Source organism: Scyliorhinus torazame, chromosome 10, assembly GCF_047496885.1.
Source record: "Scyliorhinus torazame isolate Kashiwa2021f chromosome 10, sScyTor2.1, whole genome shotgun sequence".
NCBI lineage: Eukaryota > Metazoa > Chordata > Chondrichthyes > Carcharhiniformes > Scyliorhinidae > Scyliorhinus > Scyliorhinus torazame.
Genome location: NC_092716.1, coordinates 166282595 through 166297654, shown reverse-complemented (window position 1 = coordinate 166297654; position 15060 = coordinate 166282595). Strand labels below are relative to the sequence as shown.

The window sequence follows — 15060 nt, the reverse complement described above, 5'->3', positions numbered from 1 at the left end:
CGTGGTGTTTCTTCAGGAGATGCATTTGAAGGTGGGGAACCAGCCGGGGTTGAGGAATGCGTGGGTGGGGCAGATATTTCATTCGGAGTTGGATATGAAGATGAGCAGGGTGGCGGTGTTGATCAATAAGAGGGTGGCTTTGGAGTTGGGTAGTATAGTGACAGACCCTGGGGGTAGATTTGTGATGGTGAATGAGAGGTTGGATGGGGTTGATGAATGTGTATGTCCCAAATTAGGACAATGTGGAGTTTTTGAAGCGGCTGTTGACATTTATGGAGCGCATGGGAGGGGCAGACCCATGGCGCTTTGAGGTCAAGGGCGAAGGAATTTCCGCACTACTCGCACATCCACCGGGTGTATTCCTGGATTCATTTCTTTGTCCTGGACAAGGCGCTATTGGCGGGGAGTGATTGGACCAGAGTATTTGGCGATCGTGGTTTCTGACAATGCGCCACATTGTGTGGATTTGTGGGTGGCAAAGGAGGATCGGCAATGGCCATAGTGGAGGTTTCACGTGGGTTTATTGATGGATAAGGAGGTTTGCGAGAAGATAGGAAGGAGAGGGTGGAGCGGGTTGAGAGATTGAGGTTGGTGGAGTCCAATCTGAGGGTTGGCAGGAGGTACTCTTGAAGGAGATGCTCTTGAAATGAAAATGAAATGAAAATCACTTATTGTCACAAGTAGGCTCCAAATGAAGTTACTGTGAAAAGCCCCTAGTCGCCACATTCCGGCGCCTGTTTGGAGAGGCTGGTACGGGAATTGAACCGTGCTGCTAGCCCGCCTTGGGCTGCTTTAAAAGCCAGTGATTTAGCCCTGTGCTAAACCAGCCCCTCTTGAAGAAGAGACAGAAGCTCCAGATGGAGTGTGACCTTGTATCCACGGGAATGGTGGTGGGACATCTGAGCAGGGCAGGGGGGCAATATATGAAATGGGAGAAAGTCAGCAGGATGTTTGCACATCGGTTGAGGAGGCAGGCGGTGGCAGCAAAGGAAATTAGGAGAATGAGAGATGCGAGGATACGGTGGTAAAGGAACCGGAGGAGGTGAATGGGATTTTTGAGGCTGTTTACCGGAAATGTTATAGCTCAGAGCCTCCGGTGGGGGATGAGGGTATGTGGCAATTTTTGGATGGCCTAGAGTTCCCAAGAGTGGTGGAAAAGGTGCAGGGATGGGGGCCCCCGATCAGGCTGAGGGAGGTAATGGATTGCGTGAGGTCGATGCAGACGAGGGAGGCCCCCCCCCACGAGTGCGGATGAGTTCCCAGCGGAGTTCGAAAATAAATTTGGGTTGGAGCTGGGGGCCCTGGTTGTCGAGACGTAGAATGGGTTGATGGTGAGGCGCGAGCTCCCCCCCAATGTTGTCTCAAACTTCAATGTCGCTCATTTTAAAGAAAGACAAAGATCCGGAGCAGTGTGGGTCGTACCGGCCGATTTCGCTGTTGAATGTAGAGCAAAGCTGCTGGCAAAGGTACTGGCGAATAGAGGATCATGTGCTGGGGGCGATAGAGGAGGACCAGACGAATGTCCGGAGGTTATTGAATATCATTATGATGCCCTCGGAGGGCCGTGAAGTAGAGGTTGTTACAGCGATGGATGTGGAGAAAGCTTTCAATCTGGTGGAGTGGGTGTATTTATTTGAGGTGCTGGGGCAGTTTGGGCAGGGGTTTGAGGACTGGGTTCGGCTGTTGTATAAGGCGCCTCAGGCGAGTGTTCGGACTAACAAGGTCAGCTCGGACTGGGTTGCACTGGCGGATGAGGCAGGGATGTCTGCTCTCCCCTGCTATTTGCCCTTGTGATTGAGCCCTTGGCAATGGCGCTTAGGTCTCGAGAGGGTGGAGGGGTATTGAGTGGATGGGGCGGGGAGCATCGGGTTTCTTTGTATGCGGATCATCTCCTGTTGTATATTTTGGACCCGGTCGGGAGTTGTGACAGGATCATGGGGAGTTGGGGGCAGTTTGGTCTCTTTTCGGGGTATAAGCTCAACATGGGGAAAAATGTGATATTCCCAATTAATGCCTGGGGACAGGAGAGGGATTTTGGGGGCTGCCACTTTGGTTGGTATGGGCTAGTTTTCTTTATCTTGGGGTACAAGTGGCGCGGAGTTGGGCTCAGCTGCTTAAGTTGAATTTGGTGCGGTAATTCCTTTACCGCTCCCCCCCATCACTTTGCTGACCCCTCAATCCTTCTTAAAGAAATCAGTAAACAGCTTCCACCCCTCTGCCGACCCCCTCATTGTGACAATGACCTTCTCTAGCCTCAGGAATTCTGCCAGGTCACTAACCCACACTCCTGCTTTCAGTGGCTCTGTGTCCCGCCACCCTAGAAAAATCAGGCTCCGGGTTATCAGGGAGGCAAAGGCCAAAACATCGGCCTCTCTCACCCCCTGGGTCTCCCAACACCAAATATCGCCACCTCCACACCCAGCACCTCGGGCATCACATCCGAGAACCCCTGCCAGAGCTCCTCAGTCTCGGACACACACAGACATGCCCCCCCAAAATCCACAAATCGACTCAGTTTGGCGCGTAATCGGAAACCACAATCGCTGAATACTCAAGAGTTGGCCACCCCCGCCAGCAAAGTCACATCCAACACAACAAAAATCAATCCAGGGGTACACCCAGTGCACATGGAAGATGGCCAAAAAGAAACCCCCTTGTGCGTGAGCCACCAAATACCTGACCACTTACTCCATGGCCACCCCTGGATGTCCCTTTTTTAAGAAGGTTAGTGGGATAATTTTGAGTTTCATTTGGATGGCTACGGCACTCCGGGCTTGGGAGTGGGATTGGCGAGGGTGGTGTGGTTTAGCTTTACCAAACTTGCAAAATGTCTATTGGGCAGCAAACATTGCAATGGTTAGGAAGTTGGCATGGAGGAGTAGTCAGCGTTTGGGCGGATGGAGGCGGCCTCACGTAAAGGGACCAGTTTGAGGGCAATATTGCTGGCACCCCTTCCGTTCTCGCTGGCCAGATTTAGATGTTGTTATATTTCTTTGTTGTCGCAAAGAGTAAAGGTATGGAGGTGCCCCCACTCTGGATTCTTGTAAATTACAATGAGAGATTTATTAAGGCTGTTACTCAATACAATCAATCAATATGACGTGCTCAAAGCCCGCAACAAACTCTCTACTGCGTCACTATACATCACATGATGCAGAACCAGCAAGAATGCATTTACAGATACATAACGTCTCTCCCTTCTTACTTCATTAGTGCAATGACAACAATTAACATTTATAGAACAGATCCCCTGATAGGTTATTTATATACACATATACAATTCAATAAGATTTCAGTATCTGTCACTATAGGCAGGAAAATGTCCTCAGAAACAGAATCTTCAATTCATCACTGTCTCTGGTCTCTTTCCAACGTGTAGCTCTCTAGATCCCCTAAAGGTAGAACCATTTGAGATATTTCTGCAAACTCATTTTGTGCAGCAAGTAACTGATCAGTATGACGTCGCCAAACTCTTTCATCATCCGTCTGTATGGTGTATGATATTGGACTTGTCTTTGCGAGGACATAGCTGTACCTATTTCTCATATGGTGGTGTAACTCCTAGCTAGCACTCTCTCTCCTTGGGTTAATACTCATTTTTTAGAGATTTCCTCCCTCCCAGCAATTTGTGTTTGTTGTTGTTGTATGACATTCTCTGAAGTATCAGGTGAAGCTACCAAATCAAACTGTGTTTGTAGTTTCCTCTTGAACATCAGCATTGCCGGTGAACTTTGTATGGCAGCATGTACAGTGTTCCGATACAATATTAGAAATGTGTTTACTCTTCTTAATAATGTTCCCCGGTCCTTCAATGCTTTGATTGAATGCTTTAATGATTGCACAAAACATTCAATCTATTCATTTGTTGCTGGATGATATGGAGCTGACTTAATATGGATTACATCATCCCTTTTCCCATAGAATCCCGACAGTGTAGAAGGAGGAAATTCAGCCCATTGGGTCTGAAACTGTCGTTCGAAAGGCCATCCCAACCCAGGCCCACTCCCCCACCCTATTCCTGTAACCTCACCTAACCTGCACATCTTTGGACTGAGGGGGGAAACTGGAGCACGTGAAAGAAACCCACGCAGACACGGGAAGAACTTGCAAACTCCACACAGACAGTCACCAAGGCTGGAATCAAACCTGGCGCTATGAGGCAGTCATATTAATCACTGTGCCACCGTGCCACCTTTTCAAGTAGTCCTCAAACTCCCTCAAAGTAAACTGTTTAACATGATCATTGACAATTTGCTCTGGTGTTCCAAATCTTGCGAATATTTAGTCTAGTTTTTCAATGCTATGCTCAGTCGTTGTTGACTTCACTTTCACAACTTCTGGTCATTTCAAATGTGTGTCCACAATCACTAAGAATGGTAAAAAATTGCAGCATTCTGCTGTGCAGAGGAACCTGGGTGTCCTTGTGCATGAAAGGCAAAAAGTTGGTTTGCAGGTGCAGCAAATAATTAAGAAAGCAAATGGAAATTTGTCCTTCATTGCTAGGGGGATGGAGTTTAAAAGCAGGGAGGTTATATTGCAGCTGTATAGGGTGCCGGTGAGGCCACATCTGGAGTACTGTGTACAGTTTTGGTCTCCTTACTTGAGAAAGGATGTACTGACACTGGAGGGTGTGCAGAGGAGATTCACAGGTTGATTTCAGAGTTCAGCGTATTAGCCAATCATAGAATTTTAGAATTTACACTGCAGGAGGCGGCGATTTGGCCCATCGAGTCTGCACTGGCCTTTAGGAAAGAGCACCCCACTTAAGCCCATGCCTCCACCCTATCCCCACAACCCAGCAACCCCACCTAACCTTTTTTGGGCACGAAAGGTAATTTATCATAGCCAATCCACCAAACCTGCACGTCTTTGGACTGTGGGAGGAAACCAGAGCACCCGGAGGAAACTCACACACACGGGGAGAACGTGCAGACTCCGCACAGACAGTGACCCAAGCCAGGAATCGAACCTGGGACCATGGGGCTGTGTAGCAATTGTGCGAACCACTGTGCTACCGTGCTGCCCTGATGAGGAGAGACCCAGTTGACTGAGACTATACTCACTGGAATTTAGAAGATTGAGGGGGGATTTTATGGAAACAAATAGGGGAATAGATAGGATAGAAGCAGTGAGGTTGTTTCCACTGGCAGCTGAAACTAAAACTAGGGGGCATAGCTTCAAAATAAGGGGGAGCAGGTTTAGGACTGAGTTGAGGAGGAATTCTTCACCCAAAGGGTCGTGAATATGTGGAATTCCCTGATCAGTGAAGCAGTTGAGGCTACCTCATTGAATGTTTTTAAGGCAAAGGTAGATAGATTTTTGAACAGTAAAGGAATAAAAGGTCACGGTGAGCGAGTGGGTAAGTGGAGCTGAATCTGCAAAAAGATCAGCCATGATCTTACTGAATGGCTGAGCAGGCTCAAGGGACCAGATGGCCTACTCTTGCTTCTAGTTCTTATACTTATTAAGAACTGTGTTCCTCCAGTGGACCAGCATAATCAATGTGAATTCTCTGCCATGGGCTGAGTCGGCCATTCCCACAGATGCAATGGTTGGATTGTTTTTTTTTAAAATTCAGAGTACCCAATTATTCTTTTCCAGTTAAGGGGCAATTTAACGTGGCCAATCCACCTACTCTGCACATCATTGGGTTGTGGGTGTGGGGCCCACGCAGACATGGGGAGAATGTGCAAATTCCACAAGGACCCGGTGCCGGAATCAAACCTGGGTCCATAGCATGCTGAGGCTGCAGTGCTAACCACTGCGTCACTGTGCCACCCACAATGGTTGTATTGGTGGAGTGTTCCTTAGTTTTGCACTAAAATAACTGGGTGCCAATTCCTTCATCCCCACCACATCAGGATGTCCCTCATGCAGTTGGTCAAGGATTCTACTGTGTAAGCATGGAGGAATAATTGCACAGACTCCCCATTATAGAACTCCATTCTGTACAGTCAACTCAAGTTTTTGTGTCATGTAGGACTTCAGGTCTGGATTTTACCTGTGAATGTCTGACAGTGTTCCTTTTTGGACCAAGTCCATTATCTTGTCTCTCACTGAATTAGTTCTTGGCTATCTATGAATTTGAAATGAAGTCACAGGTACACTATCCATGAGTGAGAAATACAAAATATTGACAGAATTTCCTTCTGGATCATGCTCGACTTGTAACAACAATCGTGACAAAGCATCAGCATTTGCATGCTGCTCGGACTTACGATACTGGATACCAAAAGTGTTGCCAACAATATCAATGGCTATCTTTGCAATCTACTAGGTGCCAAAGAAGGTATACCTTTACACATCCCCAAAATTGTAGTCAAGGGTCAATGGTCTGTCAAAAGATTAAAATATACAGGACTTCCGGTTGCGGTGATGCCGAGCTAGCCGCACGTTTCGGCGGCTCCAGCTCCGACGGACCTTCGGGCTCTTTTAAGAGCCCCAACGGGGAATTTTTTGTCAACCCAGCCCGGTGTGGGGTGTGGGAGAAGGGAGTCCCCCCCCAAACGAAGGAGGAAAAAAACGGCGGCGGCGGCTGCAGCCCGAGGAATCATCGACCAAAAGGTCAGAGGGAGAGGAGTTCAAGATGGCGGCGGAGAAAGAGCAGGCGACATGGGGGCCTGAGCATGATGAAATCGTGAGACGGTGCGTGGAGCTGCTGAAGAGGGAGGTGCTGACGCCGATGCTACAGGCAATTGAGGGGCTCAAGGAGACATTAAAGACCCAGGAGACAGAGCTTCGCGTGGTGGAGCAGAAGGTGACAGATATTGAGGACGAGATCCTGGGCCTGGCGGTTAAGACTCAGACGCGCGAGGCACTTCATAAAAAGTGCACTGAAAGGATCGAGGTCCTAGAAAACGGAGCGCGAAGGAAGAACCATCGGATACTTGGTCTCCCTGAGGGTGTGGAAGGAGTGGACTGTGGAGCGTACGCAAGTACGATGCTGAGCTCACTGATGGGTGCTGAGGCCCCTACGGGCCCCATGGAGATGGAGTGCGCAAATCGGATTCCGTCGAGAAGACCAAAAGCGGGAGAACCGCCGAGGGTGATAATCGTGCGATTCTACCGCCTTAAGGACAGAGACGAGGTCCCGAGATGGGCTAAAAAGGTGCGGAGTAGCAGATGGGAGAACGCTGTGGTACGGATATACCAGGATTGGAGTGCGGAGGTGGCGAGAAGGAGGGCGAGCTTCAACCGAGCCAAAGAGGTGTTGCATAAAAGGAAGGTGAAGTTTGGGATGCTGCAGCCGGCAAGACTATGGGTCACGTATCAGGAGAGACACCATTATTTCGAGACGGCGGAGGAAGCATGGTCCTTCATCAAAGAAGAGAAATTGGATGGGAACTGAGGGACTGATGCTGCAGGAAATGTTATTGTTATTGATTTTGTTAATGTTATGGGTGAAGTTAATTGAGAAGCAAACTGGGAAGGGGGGAGACATTGGGGAAATGTGGGCGCCGGTGATGGGGGAAAAGACGGGACACAGTCGGAGAATGGGGAAGGGGAGGGGGAGGGGAAAGGGAGCTGCGCCATAAGAGGCGGGTCAGGTAAACGGATGTTCCCGCGCCAGAAAGAATAAGGCGGGAAGACAGGCGCAAGGGAGTTCCCCCACATGGGGGGGGGGGTCGAGGAGTGAGGAGGAGTAGCCGGGGTCAGTTGAAGTCAGCTGACTTACGGAAGCGACATGGGGGGAGCAATCAAGCTAGATAGGGATCTAGCGGGGAGGGGGGACACAACTGGGTTGCTGCTGCGGAAATCCAAAAGGAAATGGCTAAAGAGTGGGTGGGCGGGGATGGTGTGCGACGCTGGGGGACCGAGCGGGAGCGCGGAGGCGGGATATGGGACTGGCCTAGAGAAGGTCACGGGAGGGGGGCAGGTAGCCCCCTAGTGAGGCTGATCACGTGAAACGTGAGAGGCCTGAACGGACCGATAAAAAGGGCCCGAGTGCTTGCGCATTTGAAAGGACTAAGGGCAGACGTGGTTATGCTCCAAGAGACGCACCTAAAGGTGGCGGACCAAGTTAGGCTAAGGAAAGGATGGGTGGGACAGGTGTTCCACTCAGGACTGGACGCAAAGAACAGAGGGGTGGCCATTTTGGTGGGGAAACGGGTAGCATTTGAAGCAAAGAACATCGTAGCAGATAGCGGAGGTAGATATGTAATGGTGAGTGGTAGGCTGGAGGGAATGGAGGTCGTGTTGCTTAATGTGTATGCCCCAAATTGGGACAATGCGGGATTTATGAGACGGATGCTGGGGCGTTTACCGGACCTGGAGGTAGGAAATTTGATTCTAGGAGGGGACTTTAATACGGTGCTAGACCCGGGGCTAGATAGATCCAGCTCAAGGACCGGAAGGAGGCCGGCAGCGGCCAAGGTACTGAAGGGGTTTATGGACCAAATGGGGGGAGTGGATCCATGGCGATTTCTTAGACCTAGGGCTAGGGAGTTTTCCTTCTTCTCCCATGTCCATAAAGTGTACTCCCGGATAGATTTTTTTGTTTTGGGAAGGTCGTTGATCTCTAGGGTGGAAGAAGTTGAGTACTCAGCCATAGCGGTTTTGGATCATGCCCCACATTGGGTGGACCTGGAATTAGGGGAGGGCAGGGAGCAGAGAACACTCTGGCGATTAGATGTGGGACTGATGGCGGATGAGGGAGTGTGTGCAAGAGTGCGGGGGTGTATTGAGAGATACCTGGAGGTCAATGACGACGGCGAGGTCCCTGTGGGAGTGGTTTGGGAAGCACTAAAAGCGGTGGTCAGAGGAGAGCTGATCTCTATTGGGGCCCACAAAAGGAAAACAGAGGCCATGGAAAGGGAAAGATTACTGGGGGAGATCTTAAGGGTGGACAGGGAATTTGCAGAGACCCCGGAGGAGGAATTGTACAGGGAGAGGAGACGACTCCAGACGGAGTTTGACCTTCTGACCACCAGAAAGGCGGAGGTACTGTGGAGGAAGGCACAGGGGAGGAGGTATGAATATGGGGAAAAGGCTAGTCGCCTGTTGGCTCATCAATTGCGAAAGAGGGCAGCAGCGAGGGAGATAGGAGGAATTAGAGACGAAAGGGGAGACACGGTGCGAAGGGCAGGAAAGATAAATGAGGTGTTCAAGACCTTTTATGAGGAACTGTATAGGTCTCAACCCCCAGAGGGAGAGGAGGGGATGCGGCAGTTCCTGGACCAATTGAGGTTCCCAAAAGTGGAGGAGCAGGAGGTGGTAGGCCTGGGGGCACCGATTGAGGTGGACGAGGTCATTAAGGGACTGGGAAGCATGCAAGCAGGGAAGGCCCCGGGGCCAGACGGGTTCCCGGTGGAATATTACAGAAAATATGTGGACTTGTTGGCCCCGTTGATGGCGAGGACGTTCAATGAGGCCAGGGAAGAGGGGACTCTACCCCCGACGATGTCGGAGGCGACGATATCGCTAATTTTGAAGAGGGACAAAGATCCGTTGCAGTGCGGGTCCTATAGACCTATTTCACTATTGAACGTGGACGCCAAATTGCTGGCATAGGTACTGGCATCGAGGATAGAGGACTGTGTCCCGGGGGTGGTGCACGAAGACCAGACAGGGTTCGTAAAAGGGAGATAACTGAATGTTAACGTGCGACGACTATTAGGGGTGATAATGATGCCCCCAGTGGAGGGGGAGGCAGAGATAGTGGCGGCAATGGACGCAGAGAAGGCATTTGATAGGGTGGAGTGGGAGTATTTATGGGAAGTGTTAAGGAGGTTTGGGTTTGGGAACGGGTTTATTAGCTGGGTTAGACTTCTTTATGGGGCTCCAACGGCAAGCGTAGTTACAGGTCGACATAGATCGGAGTATTTCCGACTATATAGGGGAACAAGACAGGGATGCCCGCTGTCTCCATTGTTGTTCGCATTGGCAATTGAACCTCTGGCCATGGCGTTGAGAGACTCCAGGAAATGGAGAGGGGTGATTAGAGGGGGAGAAGAACACAGTCTCGTTATACGCCGATGACCTATTGTTATACGTGTCGGACCCAGCGGGGAGGATGATAGAGGTTATGCGAATTTTGAGGGGGTTCGGGGAATTCTCGGGGTATAGGCTAAACATGGGGAAGAGTGAATTATTTGTGATACATCCAGGGGACCAGAGTAGAGCGATAGAAGGCTTGCCGCTAAGGAAAGTGGAAAGAAACTTCCGATACCTGGGGATTCAGATCGCTAGGAGCTGGGGAACCTTGCACAGACTTAATCTGACACGGCTGGTAGAACAAATGGAGGAGGACTTCAAGAGGTGGGACATGCAGCCTCTATCGCTGGCGGGCAGGGTGCAAGCAATTAAGATGATGGTCCTCCTGAGGTTCTTATTTGTATTTCAATGTCTCCCTATACTAATCACCAAGACCTTTTTTAATAAAATAGACAGGAGCATCACGAGCTTCGTGTGGGCAGGGAAAGTTCCGAGAGTAAGGAGGGGGTTCCTTCAGCGTAGTAGGGACAGAGGAGGATTGGCACTACCGAACTTGGGCGATTACTATTGGGCCGCCAATGTGGCAATGATACGTAAATGGATGATGGAGGGTGAGGGAGCGGCGTGGAAAAGACTGGAGAGAAAGTCCTGCAAAGGGACGAGTTTAGAGGCGCTGGTGACGGCGCCGCTACCGTTCTCACCTAAAAGGTTTACCACGAACCCGGTGGTGGCGGCAACACTGAATATCTGGGGACAGTGGAGGCGACAGAGAGGGGTGCGGGGAGCCCTGGTGGGGTCCCCTATCAGGAACAACCATAGGTTCGCCCCAGGAAGAATGGATGGAGGATTTCAGAGCTGGTACCAGTTGGGAATTAGGAGGGTGGGAGATTTATTTATAGATGGGACTTTTGCGAGCTTGGGAGCATTGGAGGAAAAGTATAAGTTGCCCCCGGGAAATTTCTTGAAATATATGCAGGTGAGGGGGTTTACTAGACAACAGGTGAGGGAATTTCCGTTGCTCCCGACACAGGGGATACAGGACAGGGTGCTTTCAGAGGTGTGGGTCGGAGAGGGCAAGGTGTCAGAGATTTATCGAGAGATATGGGAAGAGGGGGAGGAGTCGGTGGGCGAACTAAAAGGAAAGTGGGAAGAATAATTAGGGGAGGAGATAGAGGAGGGCATGTGGGCTGATGCCCTAAGCAGGGTGAATTCCTCTTCCTCATGCGCCAGGCTTAGCCTGATTCAATTTAAGGTGCTACATAGAGCACACATAACGGGAGCAAGATTGAGCAGGTTCTTTGGAGTGGAGGACATATGTGGGAGGTGTGGCGGGAGCCCGGCAAACCACGCACATATGTTTTGGGCGTGCCCGGCACTGGAAGGGTATTGGAAGGGTGTGACGGGAGTGATTTCGCAGGTGGTGAAGGCTCGGGTCAAACCAGGCTGGGGGTTAGCTATATTTGGAGTTGCGGAAGAGCCGGGAGTGCAGGAGGCGAAAGAGGCCGACGTTGTGGCCTTTGCGTCCCTAGTAGCCCGGCGTAGGATCCTACTCATGTGGAAGGAGGCGAAACCCCCCGGACTGGAGGCCTGGGTAAACGATATGGCGGGGTTCATTAAACTGGAGCAGATAAAGTTTGCCCTGAGAGGATCGGCTCAAGGGTTCACCAGGCGGTGGCAGCCATTTCTCGACTACCTAGGGGAACGTTAGAGGGAAGACAGGTGACCAGCAGCAGCAACCCAGGGGGAGGGGGTGGGGGGTTTAGTTTAGTTTAGGTCAATAGATAAGGGGGTTTTGTTACTTGTGTATTGTTAAAAATTTCTGTATTGTTACTGTTGCGTTTGTTTTGTAAGAGGAAAAATTGTTGTTTGGGAAAAAGAATTTCAATAAAATATATATTTTTTTAAAAGATTAAAATATACAGACCTGTTGCCCAGCAGTATCCAATAACACTGCCTGCTTTTCTTCGCAGTGACCCAGCTCTTGAAACTGGCCCACAAGTACAGACCCGAGACCAAAGTGGAGAAGAGGCAGAGGCTTCTTGTCCGAGCCCAGCAAAAGGCAGCTGGGAAGGCTGATGCTCCGACAAAGAGACCAGCAGTTCTCAGAGCAGGTGTGAACACTGTCACCACATTGGTGGAGAATAAGAAAGCTCAGCTGGTGATTGTCGCACATGATGTTGACCCCATTGAGCTGGTCGTGTTCCTGCCTGCGCTCTGCCGGAAGATGGGAGTTCCTTATTGCATTGCCAAAGGCAAGGGCAGGCTTGGGCGACTGGTGCACAGAAAGACTGCCACTTGCCTTGCCCTGGCCCAGATCAACCCTGAGGATAAGGGAGCGATGGCCAAGTTGATTGAAGCTGTGCGGACTAACTACAACGAGCAGTTTGATGAGATCCATCGACATTGGGGCGGTGGAATTCTGGGCCCTAGGTCTGTGGCTCGGATTGCCAAGCTGGAGAAGGTCAAGGCTAAGGAGCTGGCTACCAAACTGGGATAACTTTCTTTCCCATCTGCTTGTTGTGTATAAAAATAAGTAAAACTAATTGTATTTTTAAAAAAAAGATTAAAATATCACCCATAAAGGTAATGGTGGAACCTTCCTACACCAAAAATGATGCTCAAAGCTTCTTTTTATAGCTGAGCGCAATTCATTTCTGTGCTAGTAGGAGTGCGTCACTCCTCTCCTGAAGGCAAATATGAGACGACTGCATCAACCCCATAGGGTGACGCATCACTAGCTTATTGCAACTTCATTTTTGGCTTTCATTAAACCAACAGCTCTGATTTCAGTAAAGCTACTTTCACTTCATTGTAAGCGTTTTCAAATTCTTTTCTGTCTAATGCCATGCCTGATTGACACATAACAGCATGTGTAAAGGCTTTACTCATGTTGCTAAATTACCATAATAATTGATCAATCCTAAAAACAGCCTGAATTGTGCCACATTTTGAGGATGTGGTGCTTCGAAGATTGCTGACATTTTCCTTGATTCTTTGTGTAAACTGTCTTCATCAATGATATGACCAAGGTAATTTATTGATGACTTGAAAAAGTTACACTTTTCCACTTCTTAACTATCAGGTTGTGGCTCTGTAACTGCTTCAGGGTAGCTTCCAAATTCTCCAAGTGCTCCTGTTCACCTTAACCGATGACGAGTGTCTAAATATAATTGCACTCCATTCAATCCACTTAAAATTTGATCCATGGATCTTTGGAAAAAAGCAGGCACAGATGTTATTCCAAAAGGAAGTCTTCTGTAACGAAACAGACCTTTGTGCAATATGATGGCAAGTAGTAGCTGTGCTTTCGTAGCCACATTTATCTGCAGATTTGCCTGGAAAGATCAATTTAATGAATTTCTGTCCTCCAGAAAGTCCAGTAAACAAGTCTTCAATCGGCAGCAGTGAACAATGAGCTACACACAAAACTGGGTTAATAGTAGTTTTGAAATCGCCACAAATTCTCACTGATCCATTGCCTTTTAATGCAGGAACAATTGGTGTCGCCCAATCACTTGTAGCAACAGGTTCAATGGCTCCTTGTCCTTACTAATCTTTCTAGTTCTTCAACTTTTAGGCCTAATGGCGTATGGTATGGCTCTAACTTTGAGACATTTAGGTACGCTGAACTCATGTCCACATGCAACGGCTGAGACAAAGAGCATCGATTGACTTCTGGTGAAATTTTAAAATAGTAACAGAAAATGCTGGAAATACTCAGCAGATCAGGCATTCACAATGGATAGAGAGACAGAGTTAATGGACTGGATTTTCATTTCCAATGGAGGCAAAAATCAGGTCAGGAAACCTTTAACTGTCGGGTTTTTTCAGGCTGCGAAAACAAATTTCCTCTGTCTTCCTGATCCCATGCTATTTTCCTCTAGCATTTGCGTGGTTCGGGAAGACATTGGATGCAAAACACAGCGGTATCTCTGCAGGGGTTGAAGTCACCATTTTGAGGATCATACGACATTTGAATTTCCTTTCCCACGCTATTTCTCTCTTCTGGCGCGGGATTTGGAAGTCTTTAAAAAAAAACGTTGGAGAGTTGGTGACCACTGAGGAATCAGGAATGTTCTGACAGACAAGCGTTACTTTTTAAACAAATTTTTCTCGCTTCAAATGTCACTAGCAGATGCTTTATTGTAATACAGATGTGTTTTTAATGCAGCGATCGATCTGAGGCGCTATCCTACAAAGGACGTTTCACTATTACATTGACCAACAATGTGTAAGTATTGACATGGATTACAGTACTTTTTCTAATGCAGCACTTACCATAATGCATCCACGTTTGCAGAAAAATGTGCTGACCAACTCGTCATGTTTTGGACTGAGATTCAAATGTCTAGATATCATTTACCTTGAACAAAATGGCCTGCTGTTGAACAATTTGCTCCTTTAGAGAGGGTGCAGAAGAGATTTACCAGAATGTTGCCCGGTATGGAGGGCATTAGCTATGAGGAGCGGTTGAATAAACTCGGTTTGTTCTCACTGTAACGACGGAGGTTGAGGGGCGACCTGATAGAGGTCTACAAAATTATGAGGAGCATAGACAGAGTAGATAGTCAGAGGCTTTTCCCCAGGGTAGAGGGGTCAATTACTAGGGGGCATAGGTTTAAGGTGAGAGGGGCAATGTTTAGAGTAGATGTACGAGGCAAGTTTTTTTACACAGAGGGTAGTGGGTGCCTGGAACTCGCTGCCGGAGGAGGTGGTGGAAGCAGGGATGATAGTGACATTTAAGGGGCATCTTGACAAATACATGAATAGGATGGGGATACAGGGATACGGACCCAGGAAGTGTAGAAGATTGTAGTTTAGTCGGGCAGCATGGTCGGCACGGGCTTGGAGGGCTGAAGGGCCTCTTCCTGTGCTGTACATTTCTTTGTTCTTTGTTCTTATTCCACTGATTGACAATTGCTTTGAAACTAAAAAGGCACCATGTGTTCTTTGAAATTCAGTGGGTCTGGAGCTCAAAACTACTGTTTTGATAGCTTTGGCCATTATAAATGCTTGGCTGAGTTCCAAAAGCTAATGGGTACTCACCTCTGTTGGTATAGTTTCTCAAGGGAGTGATTGACAGTTTTAAGAAGTTGTAAAAAATAAAATCTGCTTTTGATGTGGCTC

General features: G+C 48.8%; 1 protein-coding gene, 1 long non-coding RNA gene and 1 pseudogene across 3 annotated transcripts in view; 2 read left to right on the top strand and 1 right to left on the bottom strand.

Moving 5' to 3' along the window:
• Window positions 1–15060, bottom strand: part of slc25a22a (solute carrier family 25 member 22a) — a 286820-nt gene that overhangs the window by 87443 nt on the left and 184317 nt on the right. The window lies entirely within an intron of this gene.
• Window positions 1–15060, top strand: part of LOC140431024 (uncharacterized) — an 81064-nt gene that overhangs the window by 36942 nt on the left and 29062 nt on the right. Inside the window, exon 2 of the long non-coding RNA XR_011949589.1 lies at window positions 14105–14164. This is a non-coding gene — a long non-coding RNA (uncharacterized lncRNA). The remainder of the gene's footprint in view (window positions 1–14104; window positions 14165–15060) is intronic.
• LOC140384773 (large ribosomal subunit protein eL8 pseudogene) lies at window positions 11885–12502 on the top strand (annotated as a pseudogene).